General features: G+C 32.4%; 1 long non-coding RNA gene across 1 annotated transcript; it reads right to left on the bottom strand.

The window, feature by feature from the left end:
• Positions 1–2235: 2235 nt before the first annotated feature.
• LOC111628977 lies at positions 2236–14151 on the bottom strand. Its single transcript, XR_002757251.1, has 3 exons — positions 13622–14151; positions 11392–11470; positions 2236–2289 (listed from the first exon to the last, which is right to left on the bottom strand). It is a non-coding gene; the product is annotated as an uncharacterized LOC111628977 (long non-coding RNA).
• Between the last annotated feature and the right edge of the window lie 11938 nt (positions 14152–26089).

Genomic DNA, 26089 nt, shown 5'->3' with positions numbered 1-26089 from the left:
GTTTTAAGAAGGATCCAACTGATTTTCTGCGCAGATTTGTTACGATGAATGAAACATGGGTTCACCACTTTACCCCTGAGTCAAAACAACAGTCCAAGCAGTGGGTAGAAGCTGGTGGCTCTGCACCGAAGAAAGCAAAGACAATTGCATCGGCTGGAAAGGTTATGGCTAGTGTTTTTTGGGATTCCAAAGGGATTCTTTTAATTGACTACCTGTCAAAGGGTCAAACAATTAATGGGGAATACTATGCACATCTTGACCAGCTAGATGAAAAAATTAGAGAGAAAAGGCCTGGTTTGCATAAGAAAAAAATCCTCTTTCACCAGGACAATGCACCCGCTCACAAAGGTGTTTTGGCAATGGGAAAATTGAGGGATTTGAAGTATGAATTATTGGAACATCCTCCCTATTCGCCAGATTTGGCTCCCTCTGATTTTCATTTATTCCCAAATCTTAAAAAATTTTTGGCGGGAAAACATTTTGGGTCAAGTGAAGAGGTGATAGCAGCGGTAAATGGATATTTTGAAGACCTTCCAGAATCACACTTCAGAGATGGAATACTGTTGTTGGAGAAACGTTGGACGAAGTGTATTGAACTAAAGGGAGACTACATTGAGAAATAAATGCACTTTTAAAATAAAAAACTCATTTTTTCACTACTAGGCCGAGAACTTTTCACCTTGCCCTCGTATTATATTGCATGACTACACAACATCTTTAATATATCAAATGAAAATTTTAGTATTTTTGAAATTCATATCATTTTTGTTAGAAACTTTGATACAAGTTAGAAATATTTCTTATATATTTCAATAACTAAATCTTCAAAGAATCAATTCAAAACGAAAAGCCACATTTTAATACAAAATATATTTGTCAGAGCCTAGACTTGAAAAAAATTTTGTGGGTGAAAATTTAATTTTTGAAATTAAAACTTGCTATAATTTTTCCCATAATTGTTAAAATTGTGAAGGATATGATTTTATACCTCTGTGGAGTCATTTCCCTTTCAAGATGAGACATTGAATATGTCACCAAGAACTTGGCAACGAGAATTTGTTATTGGACAAACGTTGCAACATTGCCGGAAAAGGACAGTGGAGAAAAGAGGAAGGATCCCCAATAAAAGGCAATGACTGATAACGACAGGTGTTTGTTCATTCGTCTGATGGAGAGTTCATCCAACTGAAGAGTCTGTAATCACTGAAAGTTTGCCCTTGCCGGAGTTGCCCAAGTGCTCAGATATCTTACCTACCCTAAGTGACTTTCCTCCCTCCAATGATTATCTATTGATGCATCATTCCTCCATCAATCCATTAAGTTGTGAATTCCATCAATCCATCAGATCGACAACACATCCTCAGATCCTTTACCAGGTATCTACGTAAATGCTATGTAAACTCTCTCTCTCCAACTTAGAACTTGCAAATTAGTTAATATCGGGGACATAACCCTTATTACATAATATTAACCTTAAGAAAATAAGTAGCAGATAACCATAATGTTCTACCCTTCAATTGTAAACCACCTATGTTTCAATTACATGTAAATAGCTTAATAAATGGATATTTGTTACTGTTAGAATTTGTGTTTGGTGCACTTTCTTAGAACGTGCTGTCTCTCGTGTCATCTCCATCCCAGATCCAAGTGCCTACGACACAATCACTCGTGCAAAAAATGAAATTATGTCCATCATGGTTTCTGTGTCTGTCAAAGTTCGTCAGGACTGACACCACTGTCAGTCCTGATAAACTTTGTCATCGCAAACGCAGTGTCGACCCTTTGGTCCCATGGTACCGAAGCATAGGGGGCACTTCGTGCATTGTCACACATTCTTTAGATTCAGAATTTAATAATTTCTCCATTCTTTTCATTCTCTTTTCAAAACTAAACCCTGATCAAAAGTTTTTGTTATGTATTTGCACATCCTAAGAATATTTAAATATCAATTAAATTTGTAAATCTTTTGCTATAAATAATTAGTTTTCTTGTTATTTATTATTTAAATTTATAAATAAAAACCACAGTTAAAATTTTGTATACAAGTTTTTAATGAAATACTTAGAGAGATAATATCTCTCTCACTATATGAATTACTGACATCTGCAGGATGCATAACAAGACATTTATTTTTAGAAAAAACAGAATTTCTATAAAAATTTTATGAAGAATTACTTTATAATAAAAGAAAAGCATTCTTATGATTACATCTTACAAGAAATACCTGTTTTTTTCTCTCTGATCTAATCTAATATGATGCATAAGGGAAAATTCATGTTCTTCTTTTTCCTATAAAAAACAAATAGATTTTTTTATAATTAATTTATATTTTTTTAAAATAAAAGTTATCATGTTTATAATAGATAATTCTAAATAATTATCTTAATTAATTAGTTTTAAACACTATGTAAATACAGTCAACCCCTTTAAATTGCCACAATTGATTTTCAGGTCATGATGGAAAGGTGAGGGTGATGATTTATCAAAAATGTCATGCAAATAGGAATGTCAGGAAAATAAGAATAACTATCACTTTCCTTCATTTATTATTTTTTGCTTATAAAAAAAACCTGTCCAAAGTTGTTTGAACTATATTATTTCCTTGAGTCATGGAGATAAATGTATCCAATAGGTCAACATGCATCTTTATTGGATGCACTTACCTTCAGAAAATGAAAAATTTTCTCTGAAACAAGCCTGAGCTTCTTATGCAGTTATTAGAGGATTTTCTATGTCATCATTGTTGTGATCTGATCTTCTTCATTGCAGTTGACTATCTTCTTTTCTCACAGAATTAACTATTTCTTCTGAGGTTAACTCTGCAAAATTATCCTCATTACAGTCAATTTCAATCAATTCTTCAGCAGCAAGTTGGATTATGGAAGTAATGTTTAAAAGATAGCTGAGATCACTACCTAACGTTCAAACACTGTTGTTATAATCCTCATCAATTTGTGTCTTCTCTCCGAACAGGCCAGTGTGCAGCCAGCAATTTTTCATTGTCCTGGATGTCACTTCATTCCACAATTTTTTAATTAACCGCAGTGCAGATTTCAAAGACATCTCAACAGGAATTTCATCATTGATGTCTTTGATAATTTTCCTTACTTGGTGGTGTCTGTAGTTAGATTTAAAACATTTTATTATGCTAGGGCCAAGTGGTTTCAGAATTCCTGTGTAATTCGCTGGAAAGATTCCCATTGCTCAGATTGACTTTTATCTCCAGGGTTGACACTATTGTGACTCTTCCATACTTTTTCCCTAGCTTCATCCTAACTCAGCTTCTTACAGGGCATGACAACTTCAAGCACTATCTGCATAGGTTCAATCTCAGGCACAACCTGTACTGTGAATGCAGACTGTGCGAGGACCAAACACTTATCCACTTAATTTTCCATTGCAATAGGTACATGAACATTAGGGATAGCTTAATGACAGTGGTAATTTTGAAGAAATACAACTGGCCTTGCACACCACAGCAACTCATCCAGACACATACAACGTATTGATGCTTACTTTCATTCATATCCCACAGCAAAGCTTGGTCTCTCTCCCTGATGGCATACACAACACAGGTTTCCTCATTCACATCATATAGTTCAAGTTAAGGTTAATCATATAGCTAGTTCTTTTGTGAAATATCTCTTGTTTCTTTGTAGTTATCAGGTTCTGCTTTGTCTATCTTCCATTGCTCTTCATATTGTCTTTAGTCTTCTTATATGTAATAATAAAAAAACAAAAAAAAATTTTAATTAAAAAAAAAATGNTATCAGGTTCTGCTTTGTCTATCTTCCATTGCTCTTCATATTGTCTTTAGTCTTCTTATATGTAATAATAAAAAAACAAAAAAAAATTTTAATTAAAAAAAAAATGCAGTCTTACTTGTAGATCTCTTCTCATTGCATGCTCTATTATGGTTGTTGTCCTTGTCAGTATTCTTGTTTAGTAATATGTTAAGTTATTCTGTTTCTTATAGGGCTTGCTAGCTTAGTTTCTGTATTATTTTAGTATTAGTTTTCAGCATTAACCTTTACTCTGTCTAGCTTTTATGTAGTTGCACTACTTATTGGTGTATGCTACAATTCAGGTTTTCTTTTAGACCCATGGCTTTGCAGCCTAAAAACTGTGCGCCAACATTAATCATAGAGGGAGTGGTAACCTTACATACACTGCTCAGAAGGATCCTTCCTTTCTCTTCTTTCTATCTCCTCATCCTCCTTCTTCCATTCCCTTCTAAACACTTTGTATACAGCCATTGCCTTTCATTAAAATAATAAAAATAAAATAAAAATTGCTCAGATTGACTGTCTTATGACAAGATGCATTATCAATTAATAGCAGGACATTCCAATTCTCTCTCCATATCCCTATTAAAATCAACAAATTCTTAGAAAAATAAGGCTGTCATTCCTCCTTTTTTGTTGGGTTTGTACTGGCAATAAATAGAAGGATAGAAATTTTTAAAACAATGAGGCTTTGCAAAACTTCCAATAACAGTCGCAGTTCTTTTGTTGTAATAATATCTTCATAGATGCATGAGCAATTGTTTTGTCAGGTAGTAATCAGTAAAATAAAGTGATTTCATCCATGTTATACACATCTTTCATACCATACCACTCTATCATTGTTGACAGACTAGTTCTTCCCTCTTTTACAATATCCAAATCAACTTGAGCAGTTTTACTGTGTTTCTTTCATTGTGATAAGCCGTAACGCTGTTTAAACCAATGCAGCAATTCATTGCCATAACTAAAACTGCTTATATTCATCTGCTGCCCAAATATTTCTGCTTGCTTTCTTATCACAATGCCATTCTTTGCATTACTTGCACAATTCATATAATTAATGCTTTCTCAAGTTTGTCATATTTTCCAGTTTTCACTTTTCTAGTGACTCTATTTCCTTCATTCATTCACTTGCTTTTTTGTTTAAAATATCTCCTACCATCCTCTATTTACATTTTTCTTCCAGATAACAGAAAAGTGACTGGTAATGTATTTTTGAGAACAGAATGGATGGGTTTCACTATATGCACAGATTTCTTGCTTTTGGCTGATTGTAAGGATATTTTTCTTCTCCTTTGTGTAAAAGTAGTATACAGTACAATATGTACTCTACATCAAGAATTTAGAGCACAAAAAAGTCTAAAGAGTTTCGGACTTGACTGACGTAGTCTATGTCCAGCTTTGTAAATGTTATTTGGGCTGAACATAGAGCTTAACAATCAACTGGATAAGAAAAAACCATTACTCATAACAAAACTTCTTGTTTCTCACATTTCAAAACTGCTGGAAACTCCTGTTCCCAGCAATTTTAAAATGTTCAGATAAACCTAATTTTTTATTATGGTAGTTTATCTGAAATATTCTGTACAGAAAATGACAATTTTATTTTAAATCATGGTTGGTGAATGGTGGAAAATGGAGTAGCAGTTTGCACTATAAATTTACTATGGAACAAATTGTTTTTCCAAGATTTTTGATGGAAAACTCAGGGTGGTAGTATATCGAGGGACAGTTTAAAGAGGGTTGTCTATAATTAGAATTCATTATATTCAAATACCAAAATCAAATTTTCAAAAAATGGCATTCAAAAATAAAAGTTACTTTAGATTAAATTTCTCTAAATTTCATTTTTCTTGAAACAACACAAAACAATGTGTTTATACTGCATTTCTTCTATAAATGAATTTTTTATTTGTTAATACTTTTATTAGTTCTTTATATAATAACTAGTAGGCTGGGATGCCCCCTAGTGTGCATTCTAACAGCAGCAATGTCATTCTGTGGTACAAATAATAAATTAATATCTATATATATAAAAATGAATGTATGTCTGTCTGTAAGTCTGTCTCTCCTTCATGCATTACCACACCGTTTATCCGATTGCCATAAAACTTTGGGAAGTTTTTTAATACACTCCCGCGAAGGTTTCTGGCATTTATCCTATGATAGATGGTGCGCGTTTACATGAGCATTCGAGCACTGTGTGTTCGATCGATTTCAAATTGTGAAGACCATTTCCCCCTTCAAAAAATATCTCTATATATGCATTTGTGAACTGTTATTTACGATATTTGTAATAATTTTTGTTTAATCACTTTATTTCAACTTTTTTTGCTAATTATGTATTCGCTCGAACTTCGTTAAAACCTTAACTGTACCCCGAACAACAACCAAAGTTGTAGGAAGAAATTCGCGTATTTTACCGATCTAGGTATCCCCCCTTTTCCAAATTTTAATATCGACTCAAAATAATTTAAAAAGACAAATTACAATAAAACGGTTTATTATCCAACTATCAGAAATTTCACAACATGCCAAGGAAGAGAGGAAGGAGCAATTAAATAATTAAAATTATAAAGGATTTAAAAATATATATAAAAATGGGGAATATCGCACTTCTGACAATCGCTGCGAGTGTATGGGCTAAATTTGGAGAATCCGTGCTTCTCGCATGGACAACTGTATGTGGCAGGCTCACGCATTGGAAAACCTTCTGATTTATTCGTGTACACACCAGACGGAAAAACAAAAACTATTGTGTATCCACAGGCACTCCAATAAATAAATAGAATTGAAATGACACTTTGGAATGTTTTCCCGATGAAAATGAATAATAATAATAAGTTTCAATAAAATGATAAAATGTAAATTTAATTTTATCATAACGAGTTTGCTTGAATTTCCTTTCTTCTGAGATTGCAGCAATGCACTTAAGCAATGCACAAGGGTAAGCTAGTTACAAATAAAAATAATAATATACTGAATTTCTCATGGCATACCCTACTAAAATGCAATCAAAAACACAAAAGAGCAGCATATAAAATAGTACAGTAGAAGCAGAGTTCTTCAGGGTAATCCTTAACCCTTCCCCCATGAGGAGAATTTTAAAAAATCCCTTCTTAATGTGCATTCTCATGGCATACCCTACTAAAATGCAGTGAAAAATGCAAAACAAAAAAAAATGCATTTATTGTTATTTTAACATTGTTATGCAAAAAACTGAATTTATTGTTAATTTAAATAATAGCTAGGGGCGCCCGTAGTGGCTGTTCTAAACATACCATTACAGATATACGAACACACGATCAATGGCTTATATTATTAGATAAAATGAGATTTTTTTATTACAGATAGATCAACAATGTTTTAAACATCTCAAATATTCAATTTTTTTAATTAAATTTAAAATTTAAAATCAGCACCCTCAAAAATATTAAATTAATAGATAGAATATATTAAATATGATAAAATTATCAACAATAGCTAAATAAAGTCAAAAACATCACAAAAACAAAAACTACATCTAATTGTATAATTTCTGATGATTGAAGGAAGTAGGATGGGACTATTTTGCCAAATTGCTCAGCATCTGGGTCATTCTGATCTGACTGGTGGCAGTGGACATTTGAGGGTATATATATATATATATACAGCAGGCAAACATTTTCCACTAAGATAATGCTCAGCTGCATACTCTAGGGCTTCTCAGAAATGTCTCAATCACATTAACACACTTCCTTAGTCTATCTGATTTTCAGATTTGTCACCCATCAAGCATTTATAGAAGCAGATGGGACATCAGCTTAGTCCTTTTACAAATGAGAGGGATCTGGAATGGTAGTTGCAACATCTGTGGGCAAATGTGTCACAGAATAGCAGATGGTACCTCTATGTCTCCATGTATGATCATATTGCATCTGTATCCAGACAAGAGGAGGTCCAAAAAGTACTAATGATTCCTTTAAATTGTACCATTGTTTCAAGGCAATTGTTCCTTGGTTATGATATTGTAATCAGTTATCATTATCATTACATTCAAACTACAGTAAGAAAATTTTACTTGATTCCAATTCTTTTTTCTATGTGCATAACTTTTTTCAATGAGTGTATATAGAAAGAATTTAATATGTTTCTGCTCAGATAAATGTGACTGTTTTCAATTTAAATTTCTGTTGGGCAACAATATATTAAGAATTACATTCAAAAATTTTATTTTTTCAAGATTATCTCAAATGTTTCTTCATAATAATCTTTTAGATAAATGAACAATATTCAAATTTTCTGTTTTTAAATTCAGTTGAATCTCAATTAACCAAGAACAATGTAACTGAAGCTCCATATTATTGTGGAAGAGTCTTTGTCAATAAAGACAAGAAAATATAGTACTACAATACAGTTTATTTTACAAATCTTTGCTGAGATATGTAGTAGCTTCAAATAATGCATCTCTCAGCAATTTCAAGTATTGTATCTCTATTTACTTAAATTGAAAACAGTCACATTTACATAAAAATTTTAAAAGGAACAACAGTATGGTGACTTATGATAAAATGATAAAAACATTTTAATTATAACTGTAGGTTCATATTTGTTTTAATAAGTTCAGTTGTAAATAAAATTAAAAGTATTTCATGATATAATTTATAAGTACTTCTTATATTCAATAAGGAATGTAAATACGTAGGGTGAATGTCACGCTGACAAATGTACATACATGAGGAGAATAACTCAACAAAAAGGCATTAAGAAATATTTTATTTCTCTGCGAGTGCTTTCAACACCGTTATGAATGTCACCTTCAGGCACAAATACGAATCAAATGTTTTTTCCAAACAAACTTTAAATTACAAATCGAAACAGTCTTAACTGAATCGAACAAATTTTAAATTACAAACAGAAATGGCATTAAACAAATAGAACGTAAAAATTTTTAGACCAAAAATATTTAAAGACGTATTTTAAAAATCTTGTAACATCTATACATATGCACTTAGACACGCAGAGAAGATGGAGGGTGTGGAGAGGTGGAGAAGCGCAGTTAATCAAAATACTTTAACAGCTTGTACAAGCTGACCCAGGTAACTGGAGAGTGGGGGTATTGCATGGAGACAATAGTGTGGTGAAGAGGGACTCCCAAATGAGCACCAAACCCTTTTCACCACAGCACCTAAGCAACACAATACAGTCCCAAAGTGGGGTGTGGTGATTCTGTAATACCATCCTGGATAACTCTGTGTCACACCTTTCCACCACCACAAAGTGTTCAGATAATTGACTAAACATCATTCTAGTGGTAGCCCCTATGTAGAAAGTGTGTGCCCTAATTGTTCTATTCTCTAATGGGACAGAATACACTCCTGAGCATTCCAAGTAGGGTTTCTTTCCTGGGATCCCGGGATCCCGTTTTCCCGGGATTCTCGCCGTTTATTCCCTACGAGAAAAATCCCGGAAAATTTTATTTTCCCGGGAAATCTCGCATTTCAATAATAATTTACCATGTCAGGTTTTCTTTCTAGTATTTATTATACGAAAAGTTGCATCTTGAAGACTCACCTAAGAGAGAAATTTTGAGGTTTCTTGCTGCATATTATTACCTATGTTTTACAAGTTTCTACTTGTTAGTTCATGTAATATCTATGTATTGTGTTTGCGCATCATTGAACAGCGGAGACTTGCTGAAAGTAAATATCACTCATCGCACTTTTTTAGTTTATTTTTTTATCTCATCTTTAGAAGTAAAATAGTATTTTTTTTCGTAATCATTAAAACTCCCAATGAAACGCTTTATTTTACTTTGATCTTATAATGTAGGAGAACATAAATTAATTGAGCCTAACGTGTTCGTATGGGTGAGATTGGCCCTACACTTTTAGTTACTTACTAGAAAATAAATTAAATTATTCAAATTTATGATATTCCTATATGATCTTTTTTATTCATATAAAATTCTATTTTACTATCTCATCCCGGAATTTCCCGGGATCCCGGGAAAAGAAATTATTTTTCCTGTAATCCCGCTGGAGGCAAATTTCCCGGAAAATGAGAAACCCTAATTCCAAGATTGCATCCCTATCATTCACAAGAGTCTCCGCAGACTTGGGCATGGAGAAATAGGTAAGAACAAGGCAGTCTGACTAAAAATACAGCAAATGCAGGCAGACAAGCGATCACAAAGCAGTAAAGAAGGATGGATACATCCACTCCCTTTGGTTTCACAAAGTAGTGGAGAGGAAGAGTGACCTCTTAACCATGTTTAAGACAAGTTTGTACTTGGAGGTACCATAGCCCATACTTAGCTCACTTCGGAGTCCCTCTTCACCACACTATTGTCCCCATGCAATTCCCCCACCCTCGAGTTACCTGGAACTTGGGTCAGCTTGTACAAGTTGTTAAATAATTCTGATTAACCGTACTTCTCCACCTCCCCATACCCTCCACCTTCTCCACATGTCTAAGCGCATGCGCATAAACATTACACAATTTTTAAAATAAATCTTTAAATATTTTTGTTCTGAAAATTTTTTACATTCTATTCAGTTAATGCCATTTCCGTTTGTAATTTAAATTTGTTCGACTCAGTTAAGGCCGTTTCAATTTATAATTAAAAAGTTGTTCAGAAAAAACATCTACAGTAGAGCCTCGATTATCCGACCCAATTGGGGACTGGGGATGGTCGGATAATTGAAAAGTCAGATAACCGAAAAGTATGAAAAAATCCATTATTAGTGTAGTATATTATTATATCCCATGTAATTAGTATATCGCTATTAACCTACTTCGCGTTGAATTTTCATTGATGTTAAGCCTAACAAAAATTTTTAAAATAATAATCGTCACTATTGTATCGTTAAAAATTAGAAAATGAAGCCTCGTTTAAATACTGGCTCCCTTTCATGGTCGAATGAGTGTTGCCAGCTAAAACACGTAAAAATAATATTAAAGTAGCCAAGACATAGCCAAATATTGTAGCGCCACATCACTAGCGGACATTTGAAATTTGCTGACCAGGACGGTCGGTTAACCGAGGTGTCAGTTAATCGGGGGTCGGATAATCGAGGCTCTACTGCAATTCATATTTGTGCCTGAAAACAATGTTCATAACAGGGTCAAAAGCTCTCACAGAGAAATAAATATTTCTTAATGCCTTTATGTTGAGTTATTCTCCTCGTGTAAGAGTACATAATACACATTAATCCAAAATCCTTTATCCAAATCCACTTATTTAATAATTTAATAGTTTATAGTTAACTTAACCTTAATATGCTGATACCCACAATTCACATTACCTTGGATAATTGGAACTCTAATATATGTTAAACACTGCAACATGCTACTTGTTTCTATATATAATTTGGTAAAATTTAAATCATCTAGAGAAAATACTATTAAGTTTACAACAAATTCAAACATAGAAGAATGTGCATATCAAAAACCATTAATTATGGTTGTTAGATAGTAAAGAACATATTCAAGGAATGCCAAATTTTTAATAAATTTGTCAATATTTTCAGAAGTTTTATTGAATTGATAATAAATGCAATAGCTTTAATCCACAATCAAAAATTTTAATTTTTTTTAAAATTAAGTTTATTAAAATATTACTTACATGTATAGTCATAAAATTTATGCTGCATATATCACATTGAAGATTGCCAGATTTACTGTTCATTTCTATAGATTCAGTTCTGGAATAAAATTTATGTTTGCATTACATAAGGAAATAAATAAGTTTAATACTTTAGTGCATCCCTACTCAACTGATGGACTGTGGTGTGGTTCATACCGCAGATAGAAAACCAATTAAAAGTTTCCAAACCATCCCATTTTTCACTTGGCTTTCACCCATATGAATTACATCAAAAACAAGTAGAGGAGCTGCCTAACTCCATGTCATTTCAAACAATGCTTCTAAATTCATATACACCCAATTGCATAGTAATAGTTAGAGAAAGGGAGTGCAATTTCTCTCATTAATTGTAAAAAAAAAAATACTTTGACTTAATAAATAAATAGCATCGCATATGATACACTGGCACTTTGTACACTGGTATAGAGGCAGCAACATGACCAACTTCCTCTCTTTATCAGTTTAATAGTTGATAGTAAACAATCTGGACTGGCAGTATACCTGTCAGTTCCATATTCAGACCTTGCTGAAAATTAGTTGAGTAGGGCTGCTTCAATGTATAATCAGATATATAGTCTTAGTAAAAACAGTGTCACATACAATTTTTCTGTCTGGTTCTTAATTTCGTTGTTTGGATAGATAGGTGATTAACATAGTTCACAATTTGTTTATTTTACTTTTTAACTTTTTACTTTGAGAATTAGCAAATGACTTGTAGAGAGATATATTAAGAAAGCTTCTAATGAATAAAATATCATAAGCATATATCAAAACAAATAAATGTGCTTAATTTCTATTATTTATGCTTATTTCAATAGTTTTAATACAAATAGCACAGTTAAATGTAATAACTTTTTAAAATTATTTGTTGAACTTATTCTTACCAAACTGAGATAAGCTTAAAAACAGTAGAGCAGAAATCATATAAATAACTAATGGAAATCAAACCATTATGTTTCTACAAAAATGTATCAGTAGAAAATAAAAAATGGAAATGAAATCAGACTCACAGTCAATAACATTTTGCAATATTTTAATGTTTCAATTCCAATAAGAAATAATTCATTCACATAATTGATTCAAAACAAAATTTAACTAAAATTTTCTTTGACCTTGATGAATAAATTAAACAATTTTTATCACAAACTTTTCTCATTATTTATACTTATAATCTCAAATATGTTAAGTATTTGATAATATCTGCATTTAATCATAATTTAATTCCATGACTATCTTGAAAATGTTATTATTAATAACCATTATATGTTAATTTTTGCAATATTAAATTTGCAAAGTGGAGTGATTATTCCACTTTATAAATTTATAAGATAATGAAATTAGAACCCATCAAGGTTTACAAAAATTATTGAACTAAATCATTTTGTTGATTATGTGTTTTACAGTAACATTCAACTTAATAGTAGTAATAATAATAATAAATTTTTGGAATTAATTTCTAATAGTCTTTACAAAGCATGATTGTATGTACACAAAAGATATTTACAGACTTTTTAATAAAAAAAAACCTACAATTTGAGTTGCTGTATGTTCATTTTATGAAATACAATAAAAAATTATGTTATTTTGAATAGGAAAGTTATTAACATTTATAAATCAACTATTCTGATGATAAATATCAAGGACATTTATTATTTCCAGAAGATAGCAATTTTTCCACATTCGTTACAACTGAGAATGGATTATGTGCAGCAGGTTGAGGCACATGGATAGATAAATATCAATTTAATATATCTGTTCTGTTATCAAGATCTTCAAAACTAAACTTTATTTACGTTATGGTTTCATGAATGGATTTATTTTGATTTGTTTCTTCTTGTTTTCGTTCAATTCTGTTTCATTGTTGTTGGAAATTCTCTGTCTTATTTAGAGCTATTTGAAAATTTTACTCTGAATAAGGCAGCTGGGACTTTAACAGAGATGTACACAAGGTCCATGGAAAAAGAATGAAGGGAAAACAATGGTTTACGCGTGATCCTTCACGAGATTTTCTAAAATTTTGAGAAAGGTCCAAACCCTCACTCAAAACTGCAATCTTATGCACGTGTATCACAATGTAAATGTATAACAGTCAGTTTGAAGGCAAAATGCATTCATACTGTTGCATTCAGTGATTTTCTTCAATATTTTCTCCATCGAAACTAATAAATAAATATAATATATTCGAGTCATCAATATTTTTGGGTCCTACCTGTTCTAATCAAAGTTGATAGAAATAAAACTCGTATGCATTGCTGCTCTTAAAAAAAATAAAAACTAAACACGATGTTAAGTAATTAAAACTAAGTACTATGAAAAATCTTTCTTTAAATTTATTGAAAATGTTACTTTTCATTTATAACAAACTTAACTAACAACACATTCCAATTTTGTAACCATAGGACATATGTTGGGAGCAGTGTTGCCGGAAATTGTCAGAGATGATTATTTTTCAGAATTTTTATTAAAACTTTCTTATATAATATTAATATCTTATAACCGGATGGTAACTGCGGAAATATATTTTAAACTAATAATATTTTTATCACAGATCTCAAACAGTATTATTAAAATACTAGCAGATGAGCCCGGTGTTGCTCGGACAAAAAGTAACGATAGCAAAGATTAACATTATTAGATTATATCCAATCTTATCCGTTTTCATCGAGTGCAAAAATTAGGTCTCCCCTCTTCTGAGACTAATTAGAGAATTTTTAGATATCTGCTTACCACACCGATATAACAATAAATAAGACTCACTGCAACCACTAACCGGTGCGCACCACGTTTATTATTCATCACTAAGTGATGAATAATAAACGTTTTCGTAACTCTTTCTGGGTTCTTCTTCAGGTTTTACTAAATTCGAAAAATAAGCTGGATCTACCAGAATTATTTATAAATATAAATTCGAACATAAAATCGAATATTAAGACGAAGAGTTCGAATAAAGAGAACTTATGGGCATGCGCTCCCGGTCAACTTTATATTCAATGGAACACTAAATATCGTTGAGAATTTTTAGAAGGGTCTAAAAATATGTTCGATATCCCGCATAATTGCAAAAAAGGCATCTAAAATAGTACAGTAGAAGCCGAGTTCTTCACGGTAAGACTTTCATCTTGTCTCTCTCCCCCACGGGGGAGAATTTTCTTAGTGTACGTTCTCATGACGTACCTTAACTGTGTACCAAATTTCAACTTTCAACTCCTAACCGTTTGGGCTCTTGCGCTTATTATTATCATTATCAAACCATCTCGATTATAAGATTTGAATAATATAGAAGCAAGCAAATGTCGATTAAATTCAGAATTGTCAACGTTACGAGATTAAATTATCGTACAGTACATCCATCTCGATTCGTAGAAATATTAATTAGGCCCCACTTTCAGAATCTCTTAATGTAATACCTATATTTTAGCGGCCGGATGGTCGAGTGGTCAAGGTGGCAGCCTACTGCTCTAGGGAACCCGGGATCGAATCTCCATGAATTTTTCGGGAGGTGCTCGGCCCCCGTCCTTCACCACCCGGCCGCCTCATTGTGGGCCTGGCCAAACCAATAACGGGCGTCCTAAAAGAGACTCACTTAGTGCCCACAGGGCAGAAAGAGTTAAAAAAAAAAAAAGTACCTATATTATGTACAGGTAGAAACATAATGACATTTCGACAGAACGTTTATTCGTACACATTTTTTTTGCACATCAATTTGAGCATTTATCGGCTGGTCTAGTATAGCAGTATGCAGTCTCAAAAAGTAAAAAAGCCCTCTTATTACCCACAGGAAGGAAAGAGCCAAAAATGTATAAAGGAATAAATAAAATATCCATGAAAATCGACTTAATAGAGGACAGATTCATTTGTAATGGGTGAAATGTGAAATGGAATTACATAATAGCTATCTAATTTCATTTCGTTTACCTTAAATCAAATTCGACAATTCATAAAATTACATATAAATTAATTATAAATTGAAATTTAGAATATTTATTGTAACTATGGATTGTATAAAAACACGGCATAAAATACTGTGTAAAAATTGAGAAATAAAACGAAAGCAATGAAAAGAAATCTCCTTTTAAATTTTTTCTAAATGCATTAAAATCCTAATATTATAAAACGTCATAATATAATCGAACGTTATCGGCACGACAGTACATCGAATTAGATTTACAAATTAGTTATTAATGAGCACAAATTCACATCAAACCTCATATTTCTCCCATTAGCACCGAGTTTAATAAATCTAGTCGGATGAATAGTAAACAAAACTGAAGCTGTTGAAAATTGTGAAGTTCTTAATTAACACAAAATTCGAACCAGCCGGGTGATCAAGACATTTATCAACCCAAAAAACCATGGATTGAATCTGGGAGGATTTTTCATAAATAGTCTATCACGGATGCAAAACTTTTAAATCTTATTTTAGATTTTATAAATACAATATAAATTAATTAAGCTGTTTACAGATAATTATGATTGCTGATAATGTGTTGATATGAATGAATGTAATGTAGGATAAATGTCAGTGTGTGTGGGAGCATGATTTTGTTCATCCACTTTCAAGCTTAAGAATTCTTGAGCTTTTTGTCAAAAATTTCTGAAACTTTGCAAAGATATTTGTGTATTAAGTGCATTAATGCTATTAAATTTTGGTGGTTAAAAGTCAAAAAGATGGGGAGATAGAAGGAAGTTATGTGTCATATCTGGGACTTAAGCTTTTTGTCATTTTATAACAATTAAAAATATGAAAAGTTTTTAATAAAATATCAAAACGGATAGCGCCACGCACTCAGTTTTAAATGTCGCCGGGAAAGTTAAGCAACTCATTGCTGGAATTTTTTATTAAACAGTTCTATATTTTAGTGATATTTTATCCATCCAAATTAGAATTAAAGTGTGATATACATAAACTTCCAACATATTTATATTACTTTTCTCATATTAACGAGTATTAACTGTTAAGACCAAGCCTCAAGCACGACGCATGCGTTATTCTTAGAATGACGTCGGCACGCTTTTCTTTGTTGCGTTAACAATATAACTTTTGACAATTGTGAAAGCGAAGCGATTCCAAGTGTTTTCCAAAAGCGATTTTTTTGATGGAAAATGACTTTATTCAGTAAGTTAAACTATCTTATTGTGTATATAATTACATTAATTATTTAATAGTATGTTCATAAAGTACAGAGAGACATTACGTTAAAAATAATCAATGAAAATGTGTTACGAATGTAGTAATTGCAACTACGTTCTCTTCTTTTAATTGAAAAGAGAAAATAACTTACTTTCATTAAATTAAGGATATTGCAAATTAAATGATATCTTTCAATAAAATAAGTTACGTAGCGCGAATGTCATAACTCTATTAAAATAAGTAAATAAATAAGAATTACGAGTTAATAAATGGGTTACATACAATTAAACTTATTTTTGATTAAAAGATTAAAGTTAATTTTTTTTAAGTTTAAATCAGTGATTCTCAACCTATTTTTTCGTCACGGTACACTTTTAATAATTAAAAAATTTGACGGCACACACGATTACTTCGCTAAATACCGCAGGATAACCGGTGACGTCATAACAGTGATTTTTTAAAACACAGTTGGTTATTTAGGTCACATTTTCTAAACGTCTTAGGCTACGGTTACTGTGGATGCGAATTCTGACGCAATCTTGTTCTGACGAGTTCGTCCTAACAAACAAATATCTGTTTTCCAATGAGAGTGTTTACTCTGGCAGTGAAGGGCATGTCAGAACACATACGATATAGTCAGAACCATTCGAGCGTTCAAACGAGTTTGATTTTTCGTGCGTTCTGACGTTGAATTTCGAGTGTTTTGGTTTTTTCAACATGGATATTGATAAATTGATTAGTCTTGTGGGTACTTATGGGTTAAGAGGACGCCAGTCGGAAATAGCATTTTTTCCGAATAATGCAATTTTTTATTTGTCAAATTTAATACAATTGTTAAATCAAACAATAAATTACGATTTATAAAGATATAACAAAATTTCACAAATTTTGATAATAAACCACTTGAATATGCAAATTGTTTTGTAGTGTATATGGCAAATAGGCGATATCTATCACCCTAATTAATTTTTTTTTTTTTTTCATTTTTACAACCTTATCAGTAAATTTTCTTCTTTTTAGATTTAAATTTACTAGTCTATTGTTATTTTGATATTTTCATTCAAACTCGCGACTTTGATCGCTATTTCCGACTGGCGTCCTCTTAACCCATAAGTTCCGTCTTGTGTTCGAGAATAGGTGTTTGTGGGACATGAAAGACAAAAACTATCACAACAGAAATATTTCTCGGCAGAGATATCTCTCATTCTGAAATACTCGAAAAACTTTTGCGGGTTGTTCCACAAATCTTGAAATAACATTTGGAACTCTCCCTTATCGTCTCTTGTGGAAAATAAGTGGTTAACATGCTCTGTTTTCCTACCACCTATAAACGATAACTTAAACAACGGACTTCCAAAAAAATAAAACTCATCAAGTTCGTCCATTTTGCTGGGAGGCAGAAACGTACTGACTATCAGAAAACGCGCACAGTGTAACCACCTTCTTTTGACGAGGATTTCGGACGTACTCGTCAGAACAAAATTTCGTCAGAATTCGCATCCATAGTAACCGTAGCCTTAGTAGCTACCAGCAGTTACTGGTAACACCGGTTACAATTTCCAAACGCGCTATAGGAAAGTAGAACCAATTAAACTACTTGTCTGACGTCGCTTATGTATGGATATTCGCAGTGGCGGCACACTTCAAAAATCTTGCGGCACACAGTGGTTGAGAATCACTGACTTTGGGACTTGTGTTGAAACAAACCTAATATTTGCCAGAGATATTTGCAAGTTAGAATTATAAAAGTACAGTACATTATCTGTCTATTTTATCCTAGAGATAAGATGGGGATATGTTTGGGTGGAAGTGTGAAGTTAGTCTTTAACCATTAAAATAAAATACAGTAAAACCTGTCAATGGCGCCCACCCACGATTTCTTCAAAAAGTGGTCTTTTAGACAGGTGGTCGTCCAATACAGGTGGTGTTGAAATACCGTATTTTCGCACGTATTTTGCACGCTTTTTAGCCATTCTAAGCAAAACTCGAGGTGAGCAAAAATAAGCGAATTGTTTCAACGATAGGGCTATATCGGTATTGTATTTTACTCTTATCGGGTAACTCGATTTACAGGAGTCGTCGTGATTCATAAGACAGATTTAATACCAATATTTTAAAGATTAATACAGTAGTCGCATTTTCTCGATTATAATGCGCACTTTTTTCCGACTTAATTAATTTAACTCGGTTGTTTTCGTTCGTTCCTCAGTTATGTGTATTACGTCTTCGATATACAAGCGCGTCATATCTCTACATCACTTTGGTTTTGGTATTCGTTAGTTTAATCTTATTTTAACTTTAAAAATAATGTATTTTTTAATATTTAATATTTTCTTAAATATAATAAGAAAAATATTAATTAATAATAAAACGATTTTATTATTTTTTCTCATTATACGACTTCATTATAATCCGCGATTGTCATTGCGGAATCGAAAAAAGGAAGGTTGCCTGTAAAACTGATTTTTGCATTAATTAATTAATGTGCGTTTATTGTTTTTTGAATATTTTGCATGCGAAAATTACTTGAATATTGTTTTTCTAAAAATATCGCGGAAATAAGGTAGGTTGATACAGAAACTATTTATCGAACATGTACTGTATATGAGCTTCAAAATAAATAAATAAATTTTATCAAACGATAAGATCAGCCGATTAATTGTATCTTGTAGTACAATATTTTATACCCCCAAGGAAAATACTGTAGGTCTACGGTAAAATAAAGTTCGTTTTCCCACAGTTAAACTTCGCCGCTAATTGCTGTTGTGATAACTTTAACACGATCTAACGACAGCACTTTGCATTTCTTTCGTTTTTTGGACAATTTCGAACAAACTGAAATGAATTTCCTTTGTTGCTAGACTAATTCATAAACACCTACACCTAATTTCAAGGATGGGAGAAGTGCCCGAGGTGGGTTCAAACGAGAGTTTAGACCAGGGGTGGCCAAAACGTGGCGCATGCGCCAAACTTGGCGCATTGGACGGCTATAAGTGGCGCTTCAGTCGGTTCCGAGCAACATTGCCAGATTTGGCTTCATTGCAATTATGAATATTACATAGAAAATTAATTTTTTACAGTGTGTCTTGGCAAGTGTATTTCTTACACAATTCGGTGCAATCGACCTGTTGACGTTTTTTTTTCTTTTGTTTTGTTTGCTTGTACGTTACACGATGCATTCGTGTTCATGTACTGTACACCACTGATGTCATATAGAACTATTTTATACGGGTAGCTACACTACAACCGCATTTTTCATTGCTTGTTCTGTGGCAAATCTGAATTTTCGTCTTATAAATTGAAATACCTAAATAAGGGGTGGCCGAAATTTTTCTCCACCTCGGGCTGCTAACACTCACGGTACGCCACTGCGCATGTGAACTCGTCTATCAAAAAATTGGCGCATGGTATGTAAAAGGTTGGCCACCCCTGGTTTAGACTAATTCATTATATTAGGAGGGTGGAAACGTTGTTAAACAATAGTTTAGACAAGATATATTCGCGGAAGTGGTTGCTTATTACAGTTGTTGTATGTTGTTTCGGACCAAAATTGATGCCCGCGGTCGCGTTACACAGGTGGTCGTTTAATACAGGTAACTTATACGAAGACTCTATGGATAAATGGATAAACTATTCGGTGCCAGAAATTTTTGCCCGTTTTGACAGGTGCCCGTTGAATGCAGGTGATCGCCTAAGCAGTTTTCACTGTATTCGCAAAAATTTTTATAAATTTATTTTGTTTTATCATAATTTCACAATTTCTACAAAAACCGGACAAATTAACAATTAATCCGGTCTATGAATTTAAAAACCATCTTGTTCGGGTGAAAACCAGCCTGGTGGAAACATTAGGCTTGAGGATGGTCTATTTAAATAAGTTGAAAACTTTTGCAAAATAAAATGAATGCTGCAAAAACATGTTTAGTGATATAAATACTAAAGATTGAATGATTTTTTAGATCTTCAATTTTCGTGTTTTGGAAATTATTTTCCATGCGGAAATAACTTTCCTATATTAATTTTCAGGTAAATTAAGCAGGAAATTATAATCTATGATTTAGATAAAATGGAGTAAATAATATTCAGACAAAAATGAAATTCAAATTTCCCTTTGTCACGCAAGCCAAAAACAATGATAAAATGTATATGTAAACACATTTTGAGTTCTTATTTACATAAATATAAATATAATTTTCAACTCTGATACATTTCTTTCAAAAAATATACAGACGTGCAGGCTGATTATAAAGTCTCTGTTCGTTTTATGTGAAAATGTTTGCAACTCGTTTGAATCAGGCTGACCAAAGAAAAGAGAATCACTGTGATTTGAGCATATTTGAGTGGATTAATATATACGGAAGTGCTCTCAAATCCTCCATAATCTTCAAGACATGCTGACACATGGTTAGTTAACCTTAGACACATCAACTCAATTTTCGATGTTAGGTTTAGCAGTTAGGCTTACACCGTATGAACTCAATTTTAAATGTTATGCTTAGCATTTAGGATTAGACTCCATTAATCTAATCTTCGATGTTACGCTTAGCAGTTAAACTTAGACTTCATTAATCTGATTTTCTACGTTAGGCCTACCAGTTCGGCTTAGACTTTATTACGATGTTATGCTTAGCAATCAGTCTTAGACTCCATCAACTTAATTAGCGGTGTTAGGCCTGGCAGTTAGGCTTAGACTCTACAAACTCCATTTTCGACGTTAGGCCTAGCATTTAGGCTTAGATTCCATTAATCTGATTTTCTGTTAGGCTTAGCACTGACGCTTAGACTTAATCAACTCAATTATCGACGTTAAGCCTAGCATTTAGGATTAGCGTCCATTACTCTGATTTTCGATGTATATGTATATTTATTCACTTTGATAATACTGTAGTAGGTGGCGATATCTAGCGGAAACTTTTAAATAGTTGTGTGTTTTCTATTCTTTAGTATAGAAATTTTTGCTGTTGATTAAACTTCTATAGATAAAAAAATGTTATTACATGTAATATAATAAATATACAATCGACCCCCCTATAACGCGGTAGATACGATCCACTTTATAAGAATTTCACGTTGTAGGAATCTTTAAATACATGAGCCAATCACAGCCCGCGACATGTGCAGTTTACGGACTACGGATGTTTGAAAGGTTTTCTTCCTTAAAATTAATCGATTCTAGACTAATTCGACTCAACATTTCCAAAACACGTATAATTTTTGGGAATAATCCGTATAAACTATGCTATAAACAAAAAATTGTAGGATTACTTACCTGTGTGCACCGTTCGACCACACCATTGCTTAAGCTTGTTTTCGTCGCGGGCAGCGTACCAAACGGCGGGCGCGTTTTCTAATGTTATTCTTTCTGCGAAAAATTCGCTGAACTTTGGAGGCATCATTAATAGAAATAATTTTTATGGCCGTTGAATAAGAAATGTTTTTTTCACAAGAAATGTATAAAATTATAGTACTGTATTAGACTTACAGTACCTAATTTATTTTATTTATATATTGTACAGACGATAGTAAACTCAACTTACCCGCCTAAATTCTCCGTAGCGTATAAGTAGTTCGGCTGCTCGTCCACTATTGGTCCAGATTCGACCAATCCTGTCACGACACGAGTCGGCGATGACGTTTTACGGCATTTTACGAGTCTCTTTTAGCGTCTTTATACGAATACGGTCGCAATTTTTTCGCCGCGATATACGAATCCGCATTATATGAACCCGCGTTATAGGGGTCTACTGTACTGGTTTCTTTCGCTATGCTCTCAAGTATAGTTAATGCTTCAGTTTGCCGATAGCTGGCGTGAGAGTCGCTGTTAGGTGAGAAGAAGTTTATGTTTGGTTAGTAGGTAGTTTTCCCGTTTTCAAGCATTTTTGTAACTTTTTCTGCTGTTCTGTCAAAAAATCTTATTCGTAATTACATTTTTTAATTTTGTATCATGTATAAAGAAAGAAAAAGTGCATTTGGTTTATAAGAAAATTAATAACATAATAATTTTAAATTGCAGATGAGGATTAAATTACAGATAATTAAATCGAAATAAAATTATTTTAGATTTAATTTATCCAGGTTTTAAATAGAGATCTGTTTAAAACTATTAAAACTAATATCTCAAATACTATAGTAGAGATAACTGAGACTTATCACACTGATACTGGTAACATAAAAATGACACTTCTATCATTAAAATGCAATCTTCTATCATTTAAATGTTACCAGTAGCAATGTGATAAGTCTGTGTTATCTCTACTACAGTAATTGAGGTATTAGTTTCAACAATTTTTAAGACAAGAAGCTCTTTTATAATGTTTCAAACTGTTATATTGCTACTTTTTGTGAATGAAAGTTTTGTACATAATGTTCTGTGTATAATATATCTGTTCAATACATAGATAATGGTAAAATAAGTAAATAAATTTGCATTTTACTGTTTTGTTTTATTACATACTAGCTGGAAGGACCCGCTTCGCTGGGTTTTTATTTGTTCGTACATTTGTATGTAATATAGTTTTTTTATATATAAAAGACTGTTTTTCTAAGTAATCTAGAATCTAGCTGCAAGGACCCACTTCGCTGGGTTTTTAAAAAGTAACGATAGTGAAGATTAAAATAATTACATTATAGCCAATCTTACCCGTTTTCACAGAATGCAAGAATTAGGTCCCCCGTTTCCAGACTAATTAGAGAATTTTTACGTTTAGTCAAACGAACTATTTTCAACGTTTCTGGAACGTTTACAATCGTTCTATAATCGAACCAATATTCGAATTTTATGTTCGAATTTAATTCGAACAAATTCGAACAAAACATTCGAAATAGAAAGCCACTTTCAACCACTTTCAGCCTCATATCTCCCGCACCCTTATAGCTATCGAGACGCAACCACCCTGGTGCACGAATGGAGACTTGGGGCTGCTATCACATACAAACACCATTCATGTGCGATGTGTAGTTTTGGCGGAAAAATGAAATATAGGGACACACACGTCCATTTTTATATATATACTAGCTGCAAGGACCCGCTTTGCTGGGTTTTTAAAAAGTAACGATAGTGAAGATTAAGATAATTATATTATAGCCAATCTTACTAGTTTTCACAGAATGCAAGAATTAGGTCCCCCGTTTCCAGAGTAATTAGAGACCTGATCCCGATTCTGTTTCTGAACGTCTCCTGTTCACGTCCAGTCAAACGAACTATATTCAACGTTTCTGGACGTTTACAATCGTTCTATAATCGAACCAATATTCGAATTTTATGTTCGAATTAAATTCTAACAAATTTGAACATACAATTCGAAATAGAAAGCCACTTTCAACCACTTTCAGCCTCATATCTCCCACACCCTTATGCTGCAGCTGCACTTTGGAAATTTTGCATCATNACGAATGGAGACTTGGGGCTGCTATCACATACAAACACCATTCATGTGCGATGTGTAGTTTTGGCGGAAAAGTGAAATATAGGGACACACACGTCCATTTATATATATATATAGATATAGATGTAGATGTAGATATAGGTATAGATGTATAACAATATAATTAGAAAAATCATATCTTATCCTCGATACATTTAAATAGCCATAGAAATTTAAACCAGATAAAGACAAACTATTTTAAAAATAATTTATTAACTTTAACACTACATAAAGTATGCTATACAATTTTACTTGATTTAGTATAGTGAAAAATAGTATTTGGGATGAAATAGTTTTGTAATAGTATTTTTGACATGAGAAATTACACTTACTATACATTGGCTCTACATATTTTGGTAATTTATATAATATTCTGCACTATCAAAAGTAGAATATGAATGAAGATTTATTGATAGCCTACTACATCTGTATTTTGTTTATATAGGTTTAAAATATCATTATCATGTCTTTCTTTTAGCCTCCATGTCATCACTATCACTGTCAATATCTAACAATACTGTCTGAACTCTTGCCATCCTACATTTATCTATTTTATTTGTCAACCAATTTTATTTTATTTGTCAATTAAAAATTATTTGTATGTATTTATATGCGAAATTATACCCCGACTTACGCGAATTCGACTTACGCGGTTACCGCTCGGTCCCACCTATCGANCTCTTGCCATCCTACATTTATCTATTTTATTTGTCAACCAATTTTATTTTATTTGTCAATTAAAAATTATTTGTATGTATTTATATGCGAAATTATACCCCGACTTACGCGAATTCGACTTACGCGGTTACCGCTCGGTCCCACCTATCGCGTAAGTACGGGGTATTACTGTAGTTGAAATTTCCTCTTTTTTATTTAACAGTCTATATTTGAAATCCAAGAAATAAATTTCCTGACTTTTAATCCCCCTCTCTAAAATGTTCCTAACTTTTTTGGCTTAACTTTAATCTCTCTCTATCTCATTAAATTAATAAACAGAATATAAATTGTGAATAACATATATCATAGCTCTTTTCTCACTGCAAACTACAATAATTTACCTAATATTAATAAATAAATAAAAAGATATGGCCTTGATAAACTCCTCCAAAGACACTCTAAATCCTAAATTTCGTTTTTTGTAATGCTTTAAATCTATCCTTTCTTAACACATGGTTTAACATTTTTATAATTAAATAATACATACATAATTAATTAATATATTTCCATAATTAAGTAATTACAAATGTGTATAATTCTCATTATTGCCTCTTCTTCCTGATTCAGAGAGTTCTCGGGAATCCCGAAGGCATATCATATTAGTAGACTAATGTATATACAGGCTTAATTATACATTTTTTGACTACGTTTTCTTGCCCTTAACGATAACTCCCAAAAATATTTAAAAATGAAGACAAATTGTAAACAAAAAACAAACAGTCTAATCAATTTAAAGTCTAAAATCATGAAAGTGACAGTTAATAGAAATACAGTAGATCCCCCTATAAAACCGTTTCCTATAGTTATGATTCCTATAAAAATTGTGGCAGTATCCGTAAACAACGGTAAAAATAACTTCTATAATACGTAAAACGTCATCGGGCAGCCGAACTACTTTCCCGCCGTCCGTAGCGTGGCGCTACGGTTAGGCGGATAAATTGAGTTTAGTATCGTCTGTTCATATAATTATATATAAATTAGGTACTGTACATATAATTATATATTAATTATATATAAATTAGGTACTGTATATATAATTATATATTAACTTAATTTATTGTAACTTTATTATAATTAAATATATATTTTTCGCCGTCTAGCGTCACGCTACGGCGAGTTAGGCGACCTATCGTCTGTCCAGTACTGTAATTTTATACATTTCTTGTGAAAGAAACATTTCTTATTTAACGGCCATAAAAATTATTTATATTAAGGATGTCTCCAAAGGTCAACGAAGTTTTCGCAGAAAAATAATATCAGAAATCGCGGCCGCGGTTTGATGCGCTGTTCCGCGACGAAACCAAGCTTTAGCAACGGGCGTAGTCGAACGGTACACACTCGGTAAGCAATCCTACAATTTTTTGTTTATAACGTAGTTTATACGGATTATTTTCAAAAAAATATA

Source organism: Centruroides sculpturatus, unplaced genomic scaffold (genome assembly GCF_000671375.1).
Source record: "Centruroides sculpturatus isolate CEXI.00-Female unplaced genomic scaffold, Cexi_2.0 scaffold556, whole genome shotgun sequence".
In the NCBI taxonomy this organism is placed as follows: Eukaryota; Metazoa; Arthropoda; class Arachnida; order Scorpiones; family Buthidae; genus Centruroides; species Centruroides sculpturatus.
This window is presented reverse-complemented; position numbering and strand designations above follow the sequence as displayed.